Below are 16,685 nucleotides of genomic sequence, written 5' to 3'. Positions count from 1 at the left end.
GGAAGACTTAGAACATCGTGGAAGATGAGTGCCAGCTTGGATTTTATCCTGTGGGCAACAGTGAACCACTAATGGTTGAATAAAAAAAAAAAGGAACATCATCAGAATTTTGCCATGGGAAAATGGACTGGGGATAGCTGAGTGGCTCAGTGGATAGAGAGCCAGGCCTGAAGGCAAGAGATCCTGGGTTCAAATTTGGCTCATATGCTAGCTGTGTGACTTTGGGCAAGTCATTTCACCCCAAAAATGCCTAGCCCTGATTGCTCTCCTGCCTTGGAGCCAATACTCAATATTGATTCTAAGATACAAGGAAGAGTTTTGATTTCAGGAGAAAAAAGAAAAGAAAGGAAAATGGACCCTAAGGAAGACTCAGGGCTGAGGAGGAAGTCTGGTACCTCTGTTCTGGGCCCTCTACAGTCTGGCTTCTAGTCTCCTCAGGGAAACGAAATGGGTCTCTCCTCAGTGACCTTTCTCCAGCACAGAATGTGCTTCTCGCCAATCAAAGTCGTCTTGTTCGCGGGATTTTTGTCCCCAGTCCTAGGCCACAGGAAGCCTCTCGTAATAAATCCATAAGAACTGCTGGGTCACCTCCTAGCCTCTAGACCTTGCTCTCTCCTGATTGTCTTATTACCTAGAGGACCGGTCCTTCTCATCATCTCTGTTCTGGACCCTTTTCTCCCTCCATCATCATACTTGGGGGATCTGGACAGTTCATCTGTACGCAGATAATCCTAGGTCCCAGTACCCAGCCCGTGCCTTTCTCTTTTCAGCTGCAGTCTTAGTTCAAATATCAAGTTCTTTGCTTGGCAGCGAGGTGGCTCAATGGTAGGCCTGAAGTCAGAAAGATTCATCTCCCCGAGTTCAAATCCAGCTTCAGACACTTAATAGCTGTGTGACCCTGGGCAAGTCACTTTACTCTGGTTGCCGCTGTTTCCTTAAGCTGGAGAAGTAAAAGGTAAACCACCCCAGTATCTTTGCAAAGAAAACTCCCAGCGGGGTCACAGAGTCTGGCATTTCTAACAAAACAACAAAAACCCAATTTTTCCTACGTTTCCAGGCTTTTTACACTCAACTCCCCTCTATAACCCAAGAACACTGGCCTGCTTGTTCCTCACACACAACACACTCCATTCTCCTGAACCTAGGTCTGGAGTTAGGAGCTCGTCCCTCCTCCTTTCTTTCTTTTTTTTAACATTTTAAAATTGATCTTTAATGTTCTTTTCTAAACTTTGAGTCACCCCTCCCACTCACTACTCACCGAGAAGGCGAGCAATCTATCTACCATACAGGTGAAATCAGGCCTGCAGAGAAGCCCCCCAAAGCCAGCCCAAACGTTCAGGGTTTCCTTCCCCACTTCCCTCAAGAGGCAGTCTCTGCGGCCACCTCCCGGTAGCTCTGCCTGGACATTCCTTGTGCTGGGAAGGGGTAGTTTGGGCCTTTACTGAAGGCCAGGAGTGGGAAGAGAGCAGAAGTCTAGATCGGATTTCATCAGGGCCAGTCGTCCGTGAAAGGAAAGAGATCTCAGGATGAGCCATGCTGGGCCCCAGGTTCAAGTCCCCGGCTGCACTCCCAAGAAGCAGACCTCCCCTCCCTTCTGGGGGAGACCCTGGACAGGAAAGTAAAGCCTCCTGCCTTTTTCTTCTGGGAATGCGGAGATGCGTGCCACATAAGAGCAGGGGGCGCACCCGAATGGCGAGATGTCCAAAAGGGCTTCTGGCGTAATGGGGGCGGGGCACCGCTTGCTCGTGGGCAGGAAAGCCCTGCTAAGCCCAGCCGGCTCTATGAACTAAGAAGCGGAGACGACACCTCGCTGACAAAGGTTTGCCCAGTCAGAGCTGGGCGTCGCAGCAGCAACCCGTTCACAGTGTGGAGCTGCCGGAGCCGGCTGGGAGGTCAAAGCCGTCAGTACCCAGAGTCATTGCGGCTCTTCAGTGGAAGGCGGATGCACAGAAGACAGACTTCCGAGATGGGAGGCCGGCACAGGACGAGACGGACGGACGGAGCCATGGAGACGCCTTGGAGAAGGCCTGGCACGACGGAAGCACTAAACAAGCACCAAGGTGCCAGGCACCCACGTGTGGGGGCAGGGAAGGAGGCCAACGCAGAGCCCGTCCCCTCCAGGCCTGGTTCTCCCTCGCAAATGTGACACGCTTCCTGCCAGCCCCAATTTCTCAGGCCTGGCATCGCCTTCTTAAGCCACCGAGGGCTAATCAAGTGTGAGCCCAAGATCACAGGAAGCGTTAAAGTCGGTCGCAGGCAGGACAAAGCCCAGGAAGCGGGCCCAGGGGAGAGCGGCAGAAACGGCCCCAAAGGACTGTCCACGTCACCGCGTCTTACTTTCCCAGCTTTAGGACACAGAACGGAGGGTCCCAAGAAGTCCAGTGACTTTCCCCGGACCCCAAGGCAGCCAGCCTGTGTTCACAAAGATTCCCCGCACTTTCTCCTACATCCACGCTGCAAGGAGCACATGGGAGCCCTTTCAGGCTGGGGAAGCCCTGGGGGAACTGGGATGTCCCTGTTAAGCGGTTGCGGGTGCAAGTCTTGTGGAGCAGTATGGGGACTGGTGGGAAAGAGTCCTCTTTGGGAAATGCTAAGCTGGTGCTGGCAGGCTGGGGGGACCGCCGGGAGGAGCAAGGAAGAAAGGGGGCCCTGGATCCCACGTGGCCAGATCTCCCCCCACCATCCCGGTCTGCACTTGCTGCCTTCCTGCCACGCACCTCTCACCTCTTTCTGTCTGGCTTCCCCTCAAGAGCGGCTTTTCGGGCCTCCCTCCGGGGCGTTGGCATCGTGGTGGCAAGCGCCCCTTCTTCTCGGGGTCCCACGACGCTCTCCCTCGGGGATGGCCGGGATGCTCGTCTCGCCACCTCAAGCCCTCCGGGGGATTCCCTCCTCCCCACTCCTCCAGTCAATAGGGAGCAGCCGTGTGCAGAGCGCTTGGCGCAGGCTCCTTCCTCTGGGCACCCCCAAGCGGAAAAAGGCCTTGGACGTGGCCAGGGCAGCCTGAGGGCGACTAAAGGCCAGTCCTCGGTTCCTGAGGGGACCCGGGCTCCGCTGGCTGCTCTCCGTCAGACCATCGGAGGGATGCCAAGGCGGCTCCCGGGAGGGACCTGGCCCCGCCCCCAGCCACGGAGCCCACGGTGTCGCCAGCGCCTCTCGGGAGTTCCCTCCACCAGGGAACCCGCAAGTTCAGGTGGGCCCTCCGCTTTGCCTCACGATGCCACTCACGGGCTACGATGTAGCCCCGGAACCAGAGCCAGGTCTGCCCCTTCAGCGGCACCAGCTCCGCTCTGAACATCTCTACCTCGGGCCAGAATCAAGCCCTGGGAAGCAGCCCTCTCAGGAAAGCGTTTTAGTCTACACCCGTCCCAGCACAGGACCCCAGAGAGGTGAAGCGGCCCCCGAGTCTCCGATGGCCTCGCTCAGGCTCTGCAGAGCGAGGGAGGGACTGGCAGTGGGAGAGCCGTGCCCTTCCCCTCCCGAGGTTTCCTGGTCGAAGGCCACTCCTTCCTAGGCTCGGTGGGGGTTCCCGGGTAAAGGGAGGGTCCATATGGCAGCACCCCCCACTGGACTGGAGGGGGATCTTCGACCCTGACCTGTGACCGCCCCAATCTATCCAGACGTGCTCTAGGCTCACCAGGAAGTGCTCTGAAGGCAACGACAAGGGGCCACAGTGTCCCAAAATCATACGCAATTGGGGAAGACAGGGAGGGAGAAAAGGCACACCCCCCATCGATTCTAAAGAGAAACACCGGGAGCGAGCGGTCACCCAGGCCATTCCCAGGTCAGCCGCCCTTGGACCCCCCCACCCATGGGTTTTAGAAGCGAAAATGAAAAACGCCCCGATTTCTTTTAAGAATGACCTTTTGCTTAAGCCTCACACAAGGATAGATTTCAAAGTAATGGAGAGCGTGGCTGCACAGGCCGCTTAAAGAAGCCGTCCTCGTGTCTACACAGGCTTTGAGACTTCCAAGGGTCTGTAATCTGATCAGCTGGGAAGCAGCCTTGGTAATTCAAAGCCCTGTTAAACTAATTAAGACAGGATTCTACCCAGGTGGCCTCCACCCAGGCATCTGCTGAGGGCCTACTGTGCGCCCTGCCCCCCCCCCCCAGGAGGACCTTCCAACCACAGCCAGCCAAGAATAAACCACCGAAGGAATGAGGGAAGGAAGGGAGCCTCCAAGGTCAGTGGGCCGCCACAAGGGCGCTTTATGGGGCACGGAGGGACCCAGGAAATGCTCCCCACAGTGTTGAGGTTTGACCACATTTTCACCCGTTAACTCTCTCCCCATCCCATCTTCGCCTGGTGCTACCCTGCCTGGGGGTTCCTGGTCTGGCCCCATCTTTTCCTGAAGACAAGAGTGTTCAGGGACAGCTCGGCTGGACTTGCAATAAGAGGAGGACCTTTGTGGCGCTGAAGCAAAGGAAGTCCAGCAGCGAAGGGAAGGAAGGAGAAGCTCTCCCCACCGATGAGAACGCAAGGAGGTGCAAGGCCCCTGGGGACCCTTGGCCCCCCAGGGGCATCTACTGCCCAGAGACGCTAGAGCAACATCCGCTAATCCATACCAAGGTGAGGGTGAGAGGCAGATTCCAAGAGACAAGGTGATGAAAGAGCAAACTGAGGCAGTACCAGTGTGACAGCAAAGAGCCCAAGGAGACTTCCTGTGAATTGGGACAGTGAGAAGACGACAGGGGACAGGGAAGACCGCCAAATGCCACTGTAGCTGTGCTGAGATGGAGGAAATCTCTGCGGGCAATTCAAGAGAGGGCCAAGGGGCAGCCAGGTGGCTCAGACCTGGCCGAGACACTTCCTCGTGGAGTGGCCCTGGGCAAGCCGCCCTACCTTCCTCATTGGCTCCTCAAGTAAAAAAAAGATCCAAGGCCAAGACCCCAGCTCCACCTCCCAGAAGGTTCTACTCAACAGGGCAGAAACCCCTCAGGGCCTGAAGCAGGCCCTTCCAGCCCTCCTGCCCCAGAAGGTTCCCAGCCTTCAGAGGGGCTCCTGAAAAGCCAAAGCCAAAAGCAGCGCGTTTCAAGGGTGAGAAAGGCGAGATCCGCCTTGCAGGGGAGCTCCAAGAGATCTTGGCGGGCAGCTCCCATCCCCATCTGTTCTGGGTGATGCCCCCAACACAAGCGTCCCATTTCCTAACAGACTCCCACCCGTGGCACCTTTCCGGCAGAGGTCCCGTGATGGAGTGTCTGGACAAGAAGGCCCTAAAAACCCTGCGCTGCCTGAAGGCAGGAACTCCGAACAGATCCAAAGGGAAATGAGTGGCTGCTGTGGCCGAATACAGAAAGCTTCCCATGGGAGAGATTGGCAGGGGCCCCGAGGGAGGCCCGTGGTCCGCCTGGCAGGAGACGTCTCTGGGATGCCCAAGTCTACTGTTCTTTCAATACCCCAAATTTCTTACATTAAAAGTCATCTTATGTTAACTTAGACACCAACAACCTTTGCGCTTCAAAGTGCAAAGAGGAAACGACGGCCTTGTTACGGGCATCCGGGGTTTTCCAAGCGTCTGCTCCATTTACCGGGATAGCCATGACCCGGTTGAGTTCCTTCTGCTCTCCTGCCGGCCTGTCAATGTTCTCTTGATGCTCTTTCTATTTTTACATCACTGTCACTGCCCGCCCGCCCTCCCTCATGCTGGGGGTGGGGGGGCCCACACTAACTCTACCCCCCCACCTCCCAGGATGTGGCCCTCCGGCCCGGACTCCCTCAGCCTGCCCATCCCTCTTCCCAGGCTTTCAGACATCTTTGGGCTTTCTCTGGGGCCCTCTTTGAGAGCATCCCCCACTCCTGGTCACAGGGCGGCCCCCGCTGGCTGGCTCCTTGCTGTGATCCCCCCTGCTCTGACCATTCCCTCCATGCCCGAGGCCTGGAGCAGCCCCACGAGCTCTTCTCCACAGGCTTCTCATCTGCCCTCACGAAGGCCTCAGCCCCGAACAAGAGCTGGGACACCCCTCCATGACTCTCCGCAGCTAAGAAGCAAGCCCCTCGAGCGGCCAGGAAGCTGGAGCTCAGACACTCCGGGCCGGGGGCCCTGAGGAAGGCACCTAGTCCCCACTGCCCAGCCTTCACTGGCCCTCGGCCCGTGTCCATTCCAAGACAGAAGGGAAGGGCTTAATCAAAGAAATCTCGTGGAGAAACCAAAGGCCAGCTCCGAGGCCAGCTCCGGGCCCAGCCGAGATTGCTCAGGGCCTCTCCGAGTTAAGAGAACGCCGCAGGTGGGCCTCACCTTGGCTTCCCAAAGCTCACCCCTTGGGCGCGCTTGCGTCCCCCCCGCTTCTCTCACCCCGGACCCCCGTCCGGCGCTCAGCTGAAGCCTCTGCTGGGCCCAGCCCCTGCCTACCAGCCTCCCTCCATCCGTGCTCGTGTCAGCAGGCGGCGGCAAAGGAGCTCTCTGAAGAGCCTCCGACCCTCGGGGCAGACGCCAGCTCAGCTCAAAGGGCCACGGGGCAGCTCGGAGCATTCGGAGCCCTCTTCTCCCAACAGGAGTCCGTCTGGAAAAGCCCTCTGCTCTGGAGCGGAGGGGGGTCCTGTCTCAAGGTTCACAGTGGCCTGACGGTGACCCCGAGCCAAGTTCTAGCAGGAGAGCATCATTGCTGCCCCCTTCAGGGTGGGAAAACAATCTCAATGATCACAGATGTTTTCCTAGCTGGGTGACCCTGGGCAAGTCACTTAACCTCCATTGCTCAATCCTTCCTGCTCTTCTGCCTTGGAACAGATACTTATTGAAAGTAAAGGATCACAAAGGTGCCCAAAAGGTTCCTTTGTGTCTGGCCCAGCCAAGGAACTTATCAAGTTTTCTGAGGGAATTGTAGCTCCTGCATAAACCCCTCAAACCTCTCAAACCCCTCTCAATTCATCAGGCAGCGGAGCCTCCACAGCGGGGGTAGACACTGACTCTGGGGCAGCCACAAGTGCCCCTTCTTTTCCACTAACCCTGGGGAGTTATCTGGCTGTTTCTTACACTTTGTTATCTCCCTCTGCCCCTCCGTGTGTCCCTGCTCTGGCTTTTTTGGCAGAGGCAAGGGAGGAAGTGACTGGCCCCGGGTCTCCCCACTGACTCTAGCCACTGTGGCCCCCAGCCTCCTTCCTTAGGACTGGGGGCTCTTTCTGTACTTTCACCAGGAGCGGCCATGCTACTGACACTTAGACGCTGAAATTCTGGGGAGTCTGGGCCTTGGGCCCCCTCAGGGAAGCCCGTTCTAAGAAAGAAATGCGAAAAGGCCGGTTAAATGGAGTCTGAAGAAAGGGAAGCTGACTGGACCCTCCCAGAAGCGGGGCCTTGGCCAGTGTTCCCACTGACACAGGCTGGAGCCCGAGCACCACCCCATTCTACAAAGGAAGCAGCTGGCCTCCCTGGGTGGGCTGCAACAGAAGCAGGTATCCCTGGACCGATAGGCCCAAGCATGGACTCACTCGGGCCCATGAGGCTTTGGAGCCCTCTACCTCTGGTCTCTGAACCTTTGCCCACGCTGTGCCAAATACCTGGAGCCCCGCCCACCTCCCTGCTAATTTGGGGCACCCGTAGGGCAGGCCCTTCTGATTCCCTAAGGCCGGGCACAGGAGAGGGTGCTCGGAATGGGGGCGGGGTCTCTTCCCTCTCACTAAAGAGAACCGAAGCAGCGGTCCCTCATGCAACCCCCTCTAACCCCGCGGCGCCGGGGGCGGGGCTTGGGGGCGGGCCGGGCGGCCTCGGGCCTTTCTCTTTAAACCCGGCCGCACGTGGGGCGGCATTGTGCAGCGGCCGGGCGCCTCCCGGGCCCAGCGCGCCTGCGCCTGCGCCGAGGGCCGCGCCGGGCCGCACTGCGCATGCTCGGCCTCCTGCCGGCCCCCCCCAGTCACCCCCGCCCCCTGCCCCCCCCCGCCGCCGTCGGGAACCCCGGGCCCGGGCGGCCCCGGAGCGGGAGGGGGCGGACAAAGAGGCGGACAAAGGGACGCCGCAGGAGGCCCCGCTCACCTGCCAGCTGCCTCCGCAGGAGCAGCGCCGACTGCAGCTCCGTCATCCTCCGGCCGGGCCGGGCCGGGCCGGGCCGAGGGCCCGAGGGGGACAGGAAGCCGCCGCTCGCTCGCTGGCTGCCGGCTCACCGGCGCGTTGGCGGGGCCGGGGCCGGGGGGCCGGGGCCGGGGCGGCCCGAAGGGCTGGCAGGCCGCCGGCCTCGCCCGGGTCACCCTCGCTGCCGGCGCTCGCCCTCGCTGCGCTGCGCTTCTCCCACTGCTTCTATCTCCTCGGCTTCGGCTCCGTTCGGACTCGGGCTCAGACTCGGGCTCCGGCTCCGGCCCACACTCGGCCTCGGCAGCTCCTTCTTCGTCCCCCGCCACAGGCTCACTGCGCGCAGGGCCGCTCGGCGCATGCGCACTCGAGCCGCTCCGCGCAAGCGCAGTGTGCCCTGGCCGAGGCTGCTCCGAGCGCTTCTCTACCCTCTCCGGCTCCGCCCCCACGCGGAGCCGCCGTCGCCCCGCCCCCTCCCCGCCTCCTTCTTGAGGAGGTCTCCCGGCCTGGGCGTCTTCGTGCTTCCATGATGGGGAGGTCAAAGCAATTCCCTGCTAAGCTCCACCTGAGCTGCGGCTGCCTAGACCTGTCCTCAAGGGGCTTTGCTTCCCTGTCTACCTCCGCTAGGCAGGACGGACAGATGCCCCATAATGGGCGCTCGGGGAAGCTGGGCAAGACCCCCTGCGGGGCGGGGACAAAGGGTTTAAGACGTTCACCTGCAAACCTTAGAGAGCCACAACTACGGGCCTGCAGGGGATGGACTTGCCTGCCTTTCGGGTGTTTACAGTCTAATGGGCGGGGTGGGCACACAGGCTATACCTTTGGGAAGGGGGGCGGGGCGAACGGAGAGGAGTTTTGTCTGGCCTGGGGGGTGGGGCAGGGGAGACGGCCGGAGGCCGGAGTCCCGGGACAAAGAGTCTGGGGGCGGGAGAGGCCGGAGGCGGCCGGCTCTGAAGCTGCGTTTGACGGAAATCGCTTTGGTGGCTAACGAACCCCAGCTGAGGCGGGCAGACCCGCCAGTGGGCTATTGCCGGAGTCCGAGTGAGGCACTAGCCCGGGGGCAGCTTGGAGAGATGCTGCAGAGGGGGAGCCAACGCACGCACTTGGGTACCATATTGGCTGTGGAGGCTGAGAGGGGCTGAGGGAGACTCGTAGGCTGTGAAAGAGGAGGAGATTTGGCACTGGTTGAGTTTCAGAGGTCTGAAAGGCAGGCGGACCTCGGAGTGGGGGGGGGGGGCGCGCGGAAAGGCCGCCTGGAGAACCTTCGGCTTAGGGGGATGCAGGGAGAAGGAAAAGCCCGTCCTGGGGGCCAACTCCGGGGAGAAGGGAGCCAAAAAGAGCCGGCAGAGCCGGGGGGAGGAGGGACCTGCAAACTGCCGAAGGAAAGGAGCAGGAGAGGAGGCGCAGCCCGCCGGCCATTCCGGGGAGAGCAGTGAAATGAGGGGGTTGACCCCAAAGGGCAGAAGAGACGAGAAGGTCAGGATGTGGGCAGAGGGAAGGAGCCAGGAGCCAGGGTCCGAGAAATGGCCCAGAGGCAGCTGAAGCAGTGAGCGGTGAGCCCTGGACCACTAGTGCTCAGTGACCCGGAGGTCGGGGACTCTTTCTAGCAACGTCTCGGGACCAGCTGGGGGCCTCAGGAGCCAAGGCCAGACTGGCCCCAGGTCCGGAGCTCTCCCCAAAGCCCAGCAGAAAATCGGTCCCATCGGGCCTGCCTTTGCCATGTGTGCGCTCCCGCCCAGGCCCTTGCTGAGTGCCTCCTCGATTTGGGGAGCAGGTTTTCCACTCTCCCCAGGCTGCTTTCCCCACTCCCATTGGATTACAAACTCCTGGAGGGCTTAGCCCAGCGCTGCCCAGGCAGGCTCTTAACCAATCACTGTCCATTGGATTGGATTGGATTTCTCTGACTGACTTGAGAAAATTCTCCTTCCTCAAAGCTGAGTGAATCTGGCGGACCCAAGGAGCAGGGAACCACACTGGTGGGGGCTCATCAACTATGTCGCTAGAAAAGAGCCCTCCCCCTCCCTCAGCCCACGGGGGATGCCTAGAGCCAGGAGGGGAAGCCGAGTCTATGCCTATGCCCCCGGGGCCCTTCCTTCTCTGTGCCTCTGGCAGGAGTGTTCTCCATGCCGGGAATGCATGTTCTCTCCCCATCAGCTCTTAAGCCCCTCAGCTTGCTTCAAAGCTCAGCTGAAGGACTGATTCCTAGGTGCCTCCTTGCCCAGCCCCCACCCAACCTACCTTGTTTCCGCCCATAGAACAAACATAAGCCCCCTGAAGGCAGGGACACTTTCCCTTAGGGCTGTGTGTCCTCTGGACCCAGTGCACACAATGGCACTTAAATGCTTCTCCATTGGTGGATGATAGATGCCTTTCTCTGAGGTCTTACTTTTCCCATTTATAAAATGTTCATGGGAAGGGCAGGGAGGGTGGACCTTGGCCTAGACTCAGTTCAATTCCACAAATATGGATCAAGCACCTACTAGGTGCTAATGAGCGGGTCAATAAACCTTTATTAAGCACCTACTGTGCCAGGCACTGTGTTAGGCAGGATGGGGGGAGGGATTCAAAGGGGAAAACAATGATAGCTCTTGCCTTCCAGAAACTCACCTCCTGGGAGGGAGCAGAATGGGCTGAAACATGTCTTCAGACACTCAGGTCTGCTTATCCCCAAAAGGCTCCTCTTGGACCCTAGGCCTTTAGAGCACATGTTGGGGCAGGATCTGTCATACCAAGTGGCCTATAGCGTGCCTACTGGGTGTCTAGACCGTCTGCCATTGGGGGCCCAGCCTAGCTCAGTGCAGCGAGGCTCCATGTCCAGCAAAGGCTTAGCCACAGAGCATCTGGGTTCTTAAAGCCATCTCAACTCAAGAAGATGGTTCCCAAAGACGCAAAGACCCATTGAAGGGAATCTTGGATCTTGAGCTGTAGAATTCTGAGACCAAAGTCAAGCCCAGCAACAATGACAGTGGAAATACCCCTGGGCTGGGGCCCTAGGATCCCAGGACCGCTCAGCTGCCAGGAGACCCTGAACAAGAAGGCCCCAACCAGCAGGCCTCCAGTTCTGCTCTGAGGCAACTTCACAATGAGGGTACTTTCCTGACCACAGGCCTTAGTGGGGTCTGCACAGGCTGGCCTGAATTACATCCACCTCCCAGAGTCCTAACACCCTCCAAAGCTCAGCTCACGTACCCTGATCACCTGCTGCACCACTCCTGCCCTGCCCCCATTTCTTCCCATTTCCTCAGCTACATTTTGGTATCCACTCTTCTGGGTAGGCAAGAACAGGGCATGTGTGTGAATGACTCAGCCTGAGGGGACTTGGCATAAGGTGACAAATCCTCAGTGGTCCCTTGAGGGCTGACCATGATCCCTCCACTTCTCTTTGGTTTGGCTAGCAGAGTCCAGTGGGGTGGGCTCCGCTCTTGAGCTCCAGGCTGCCTTTGCTGCTTTGGGCTGCCTTCCCTCAATCTTGGTGACTTCAGCAGGTGGCTGGGGTGGGGGGATAAGTTGGTATCTGCCTACCCTGCTCCAATCCACCCTCCACTCAGCCACCAAGATAATTTTCCTAAAGCACAGCCCTGACCACATCAACATCTACTCTCTAAAGCCCAGGGGCTCCCTAGAACCTCCAGCAGCAAATAGAAAATACTTTCTAAGACCAAGCCAGAGTTAGAAAAAATTACAAAATGTAAAATGAACAATTTTGATAACATTAAATTAAAAAGGTTTTGTACCAACAAAACCAATGCAACCAAAATTAGAAGGGAAGCAACAAATTGGGGGGAAAATCTTCATAACAAAAACCTCTGACAAAGGTTTAATTACTCAAATTTCTAAAGAGCCAAATCAATTGTACAAAAAATCAAGCCATTCTCCAATTGAAAAATGGACAAGGGACATGAATAGGCAATTTTCAGTCAAAGAAATCAAAGCTATCCATAAGCACATGAAAAAGTGGTCTAAATCTCTTATAATCAGAGAAATGTTAATCAAAACAACTCCGAGGTATCACCTCACACCTAGCAGATTGGCTAACCTGACAGCAAAGAAAAGTAATGAATGCTGGAGGGGATGTGGCAAAATTGGAACATTAATGCACTGCTGGTGCAGTTGTGAATGGATCCAACCATTCTGGGGGGGCAATTTGGAACTATGCCCAAAGGGCGATAACAGAATGTCTGCCCTTTGATCCAGCCATAGCATTGCTGGGTTTGTACCCCAAAGAGATAATGAGGAAAAAGACTTGAACAAGAGTATTCATAGCTGCGCTCTTTGTGGTGGCAAAAATTGGAAAATGAGGGGACGCCCTTCGATTGGGAAATGGCTGAACAAATTGTGGTATATGTTGGTGATGAAATACTATTGTGCTAAAAGGAACAATAAATGGAGGAATTCCATGGAGGCAGGAACGACCTCCAGGAAGTGATGCAGAGTGAGAGGAGCAGAACCAGGAAAACATTAAACACAGAGCCTGATACTCTGTGGTACAATCAAATGTCATGGACTTCTCCATTAGTGGCAATGCAATGATCCTGAACAACTCAGAGGGAATCTATGAGAAAGAACACTATCCACATCCAGAGGAAGAACTGTGGGAGCAGAAACACAGAAGAAAAACAACTGCTCGATCACATGGGTTGATGGGGATATGATTGAGGATGGAGACTCTAAACAATCACCCTAGTGTAAATATCAATAATATGGAAATAGGTCTTGATCAATGGCACATGTAAAACCCAGTGGAATTGCTCATCGGCTATCAGAGGGGTGGGAGGAGGGGATGGAAAAAACATGAATGTTGTAACCATGGGAAAATATTCTAAATTAATTAATTAAATAAAATTTACCAAATTAAAAAAAAAAAGGAAATGCTTCGGTGCACACTCAGAGCCCTTCCCAACTTGTACCCCTTCATCCATTCCAGTCTTGACACAGACACTTCAGTCCAATGACCCTGGCCTCCTGACTGCTCCTCTCAGCTCTGGGCAGTATGCAAGGACGCCTTCCAAACATTTCCTATCCTCTTGGAACTGCCCAACAAATTCCTGGTCCACCTCTTCCATGGATCTATGCCAGAGGCTGGACCCATCCTCCTGCTGGTGGCCATTTTCTTTGATGGAACTCCCCTTGCTATCTGTTGATTCCACTGGTGCATCCAGACTGCTCACTCTAACCCATCAGCTCTTGGTCATGTGCATCTCAAGAGCAACATTTGGTCTCCTACTCAGTCAGTCCAGAAACCTTGTTTCAGCCTCTACTTGTACCAGGCACTGTGGAAACCACTGAGGACAAGAAAGGAGGAAGTAGACTAGCCCTCCCCTCAAGGAGCTTATAATCTACTGAGGGAGACAAGCAGCAAACAAGTCTTAGACAGGATAAATGAGGAATCCTTAACAGAGAGAAGGCACTGGAATGAAGCAGACTGGGAAGGGCTTCCTCTAGAACAGTGATGGCAAACCTTTTAGAAATGGAGTGTGTAGCCCTGCCCCATTGAGTGCCAGGTACACCCCATGACCCCTTACCCCACACAGGCGAGGGAGGGAGAAAGTGCTCCCATTGGGCTGCTGGGTGGAGGAGTGGGTGAAGTAAGGAATGTCCTCAGCTCCAGGTCTGCTACCTGTGAATTGCCCACTTTACCCCCTGGGTGCTCCCATTGGGCTGCTGAGCAGAGGGGAAGTGATGTGAAAAAAATGTCATCAGGTAAAATGGAGAGGGAGAAGGGAGCAGCTCTGCCCAAGTCCCTCTGCCTTTCTAGTAATGAACTTTGGGGGGAGGGAGGGCAGCTGCATGCCCACAGAGAGTGCTCTGTGTGCCATCTTTGGCACCTGTGCCATAGGTTTGCCATCACTGCTTGAGAAGATGGAATTGAAGTTAGAACTTGAGGAAAGCCAAAGAGGCCAGAAGACAGAAAAAAATGCCCCAACCAAGAGAGTCCAGGATCACTGGATGGAATAGTATGTGTCAAGAAGGAAGGCAGAAGAAGTCTGGCAAGGATAAAGAGAACCAAGTTGGGAAGTGAGCAGGACCTTCACCCCCTGGATGCTTTCAGAAAAGATTAGGCTCTCCCAGGGTGGTAGTTTTTCCTATATGCAGCCTGCTCTGTGCAGACCCCTAGAAAGATGTTACCCCTACCTACATAGGAGGAGAGAGCCAGATGTCAGCATCTTCCACATAGATGCTTCCACCTTAGGTGACCTGGGCACTCCTCCAAGAGCGCTAACCTAGAGGCTTAGTGCCCCGGGGAGTTGTCTTCCAGACTTAGGACATTCTTCCTATTTTTTCCCTCTAGGAGGAGTCAGCTCCCAGAGGGCAGGGAATGTTTTCTTTCTTGCCTTTGGACCCTTGGACCTCTCCAAGGCAATGCCTGGCACATGGCAGGTGCCTCATGAGGGCTTGTTCATCTGGGGAAAGTTGCATTGAGGTGACTGATGAATAAAGCTTCCAGTGTGGAATCAGAAGGGTCTCTCCCTCTTCATTCCCTGCTCAGCAGCCATTCTGTACCAGTGATCTACAGGGTAATTGGAGATGACCAAACATTCAATGGAATGAGCCAGTGGGCCCTTCATTGGAGCACCTCCTTGGCCTGGGGTTCCCAGGGGCTTTGGGGGCCCAGGATCACCTCTGGGACGCAATAGGCCATTGTAGAGGAAAGACAGTCCTGGAGGGATGGGGAAGAACTTGGCTAGGAGTTGGAGTCGGAACTGGGCCGGGAAGGAAGGGAAGGATTTGGAGGGGAGGGGAGAGGAGAGAGAGAGAGAAGACAGCATGTTTCAAGCTTGGGAGCCCATTTGGAATTAGAGTGAATTCCTAAACTTGGGGAATGCGATGCTGAGGGGGCCAAGCAGGAGTCATGGGCATGCCTGCCCTGTTCATTGTCTGACCAGAGGCTCATTGCTTCATCCACAGCCTCTGGGGCAGGGCAAGGCAATTTTTTCCATTTTTCTTTTCTTAATATGTCTTTATGGGGGCAGCTGGGTAGCTCAGTGGATTGAGAGCCAGGCCTAGAGACGGGAGGTCCTGGGTTCAAATCTGGCCTCAGACACTTCCCAGCTGTGTGACCCTGGGCAAGTCACTTAACCCCATTGCCTAGCCCTTACCACTCTTCTGCCTTGGAGCCAATACACAATATTAACTCCAAGACGGAAGGTGAGGGTTAAAAAAAAAAATGTCTTTATTTCATTAAATATTTCGTGAATACAAGTAAAACTTTTTTTTTTAACATTTCTTTAATGGTGAGTTCCAGATTTTCTTCTTCTCTCCTCCCCCTCCCCTTTCCTCTCCTTGAGAAGGCAAGCAATTTGATTTAGATTATACATGTACAGTCATGTAAAACATATTTCCATATTAGCCATGTTGAGAAAGAAAACACACACCAAACAACCAACCCGTCAAACAAACAAAGAAAGTCAAAAATAGTCACTTCAAAGTGCACTCGGACCCTTCGGTTCTCTCTGTGGAGGTGGAGGGCCCTTTTCATCAGGAGTTCTTCACAATTGTCACTGGATTGCCGAGCCTCGAGCCTCACCAAGGCATTCACAGCTCTACAGCTCTCCTGGTCCTGCTCTCTTCGCTCTGCATCAGTTCATGTAAGTCTTTGCAGCTTTCCCTGAACTCCTCCTGCTCACCGTTTCTTATCCGTCACACTCACATTCAGCGTGTTCAGCCATCCTCACTTTGCCAGCACAAAGAGCCGCTACAAAGATTTTGGCACCTCTGCATCCTGTCCCTTCTTCTTTGATCTCTTTGGGATCCAGACCTAGTGGTGGTCTTGCTGGAGCAAAGGGTTGGCCCAATTTGCGAGCCCTTTGGGCGGGGTTCCAAATGGCTGCCCTCTAGCACCGGTCATTTCCCTTTTCTGTTATCCTGGCCCATGGGACAGGTGTGGGGTGGCACCTCAGCGTTGTCTTTGTGGGCATTTCTCTAAGCAAGAGGGGCTTCGAGCATGTTCCCCCGGGACTCCAGCCAGCTTTGAACTGTTCGGAAAAGCGCCTGCTCAGATCCTTGGATCCCTTCTCCCCTGGGAGCTACTCCGACTGCTCTTCTACCTTGGAGGCCGTTCTCCAGGGAACTCGCTGCCAGATGCAGTCCCCGGGTTCGCGCTTGTTCCTGATCTCGACTATTTGTTTGGCTCGTGCAGAAACTCTTCAGCTGAGTGTCATCCCAGTGACGCCTTTTCCCCCAGAACGTTTTCCGTGTTTCATTTCTTCATAAATCCTTCCCTTCTCCAGAGATCTGGCTGCCCCCCCCCCCCCCGATTGCTCGTTAGAGCCACTCTGGGGCTAAGGCAGGCACCCACTTTGGCCTTGCCTGGCTTGGGATAGGAGGAGGGGACTTTCTGCCCAGCCCTTCGCCACATGTGCCAGCAACTGCTGTCAGGTCATAAGTTGGCGTTTGGGGGTTTCTCCACCATGAGACGATCAGACTCATTCCTACGCCCGTTCTCCAGTCCTCGGCTGGGACCAGCTGGTTTGGGGGTCTGGCACTGCTGGGCCTCCTTCCTTCACCTTTTCCCCCTTGATTCTCCTGATAGTCTTGGCCTCCTCCTCTTCCAGGTAGATTCAGTCATTGTTTTTCTAGCTTTGTAAAAGCGTTTGTGGTCGGTCGGTGCGGAGCGGGGAAATCGGTCGCGGGAGAACGAGGAAGAACGGGCCCTTTTCTTGTATGGGCTCCGCCTGCCCATGAGGCTGACTT

The sequence above is a fragment of the Monodelphis domestica genome, chromosome 8 (assembly GCF_027887165.1).
Source record: "Monodelphis domestica isolate mMonDom1 chromosome 8, mMonDom1.pri, whole genome shotgun sequence".
In the NCBI taxonomy this organism is placed as follows: domain Eukaryota; kingdom Metazoa; phylum Chordata; class Mammalia; order Didelphimorphia; family Didelphidae; genus Monodelphis; species Monodelphis domestica.
The sequence above is the reverse complement of the archived record's forward strand: the minus strand, read 5'-3'. Positions refer to the sequence as shown.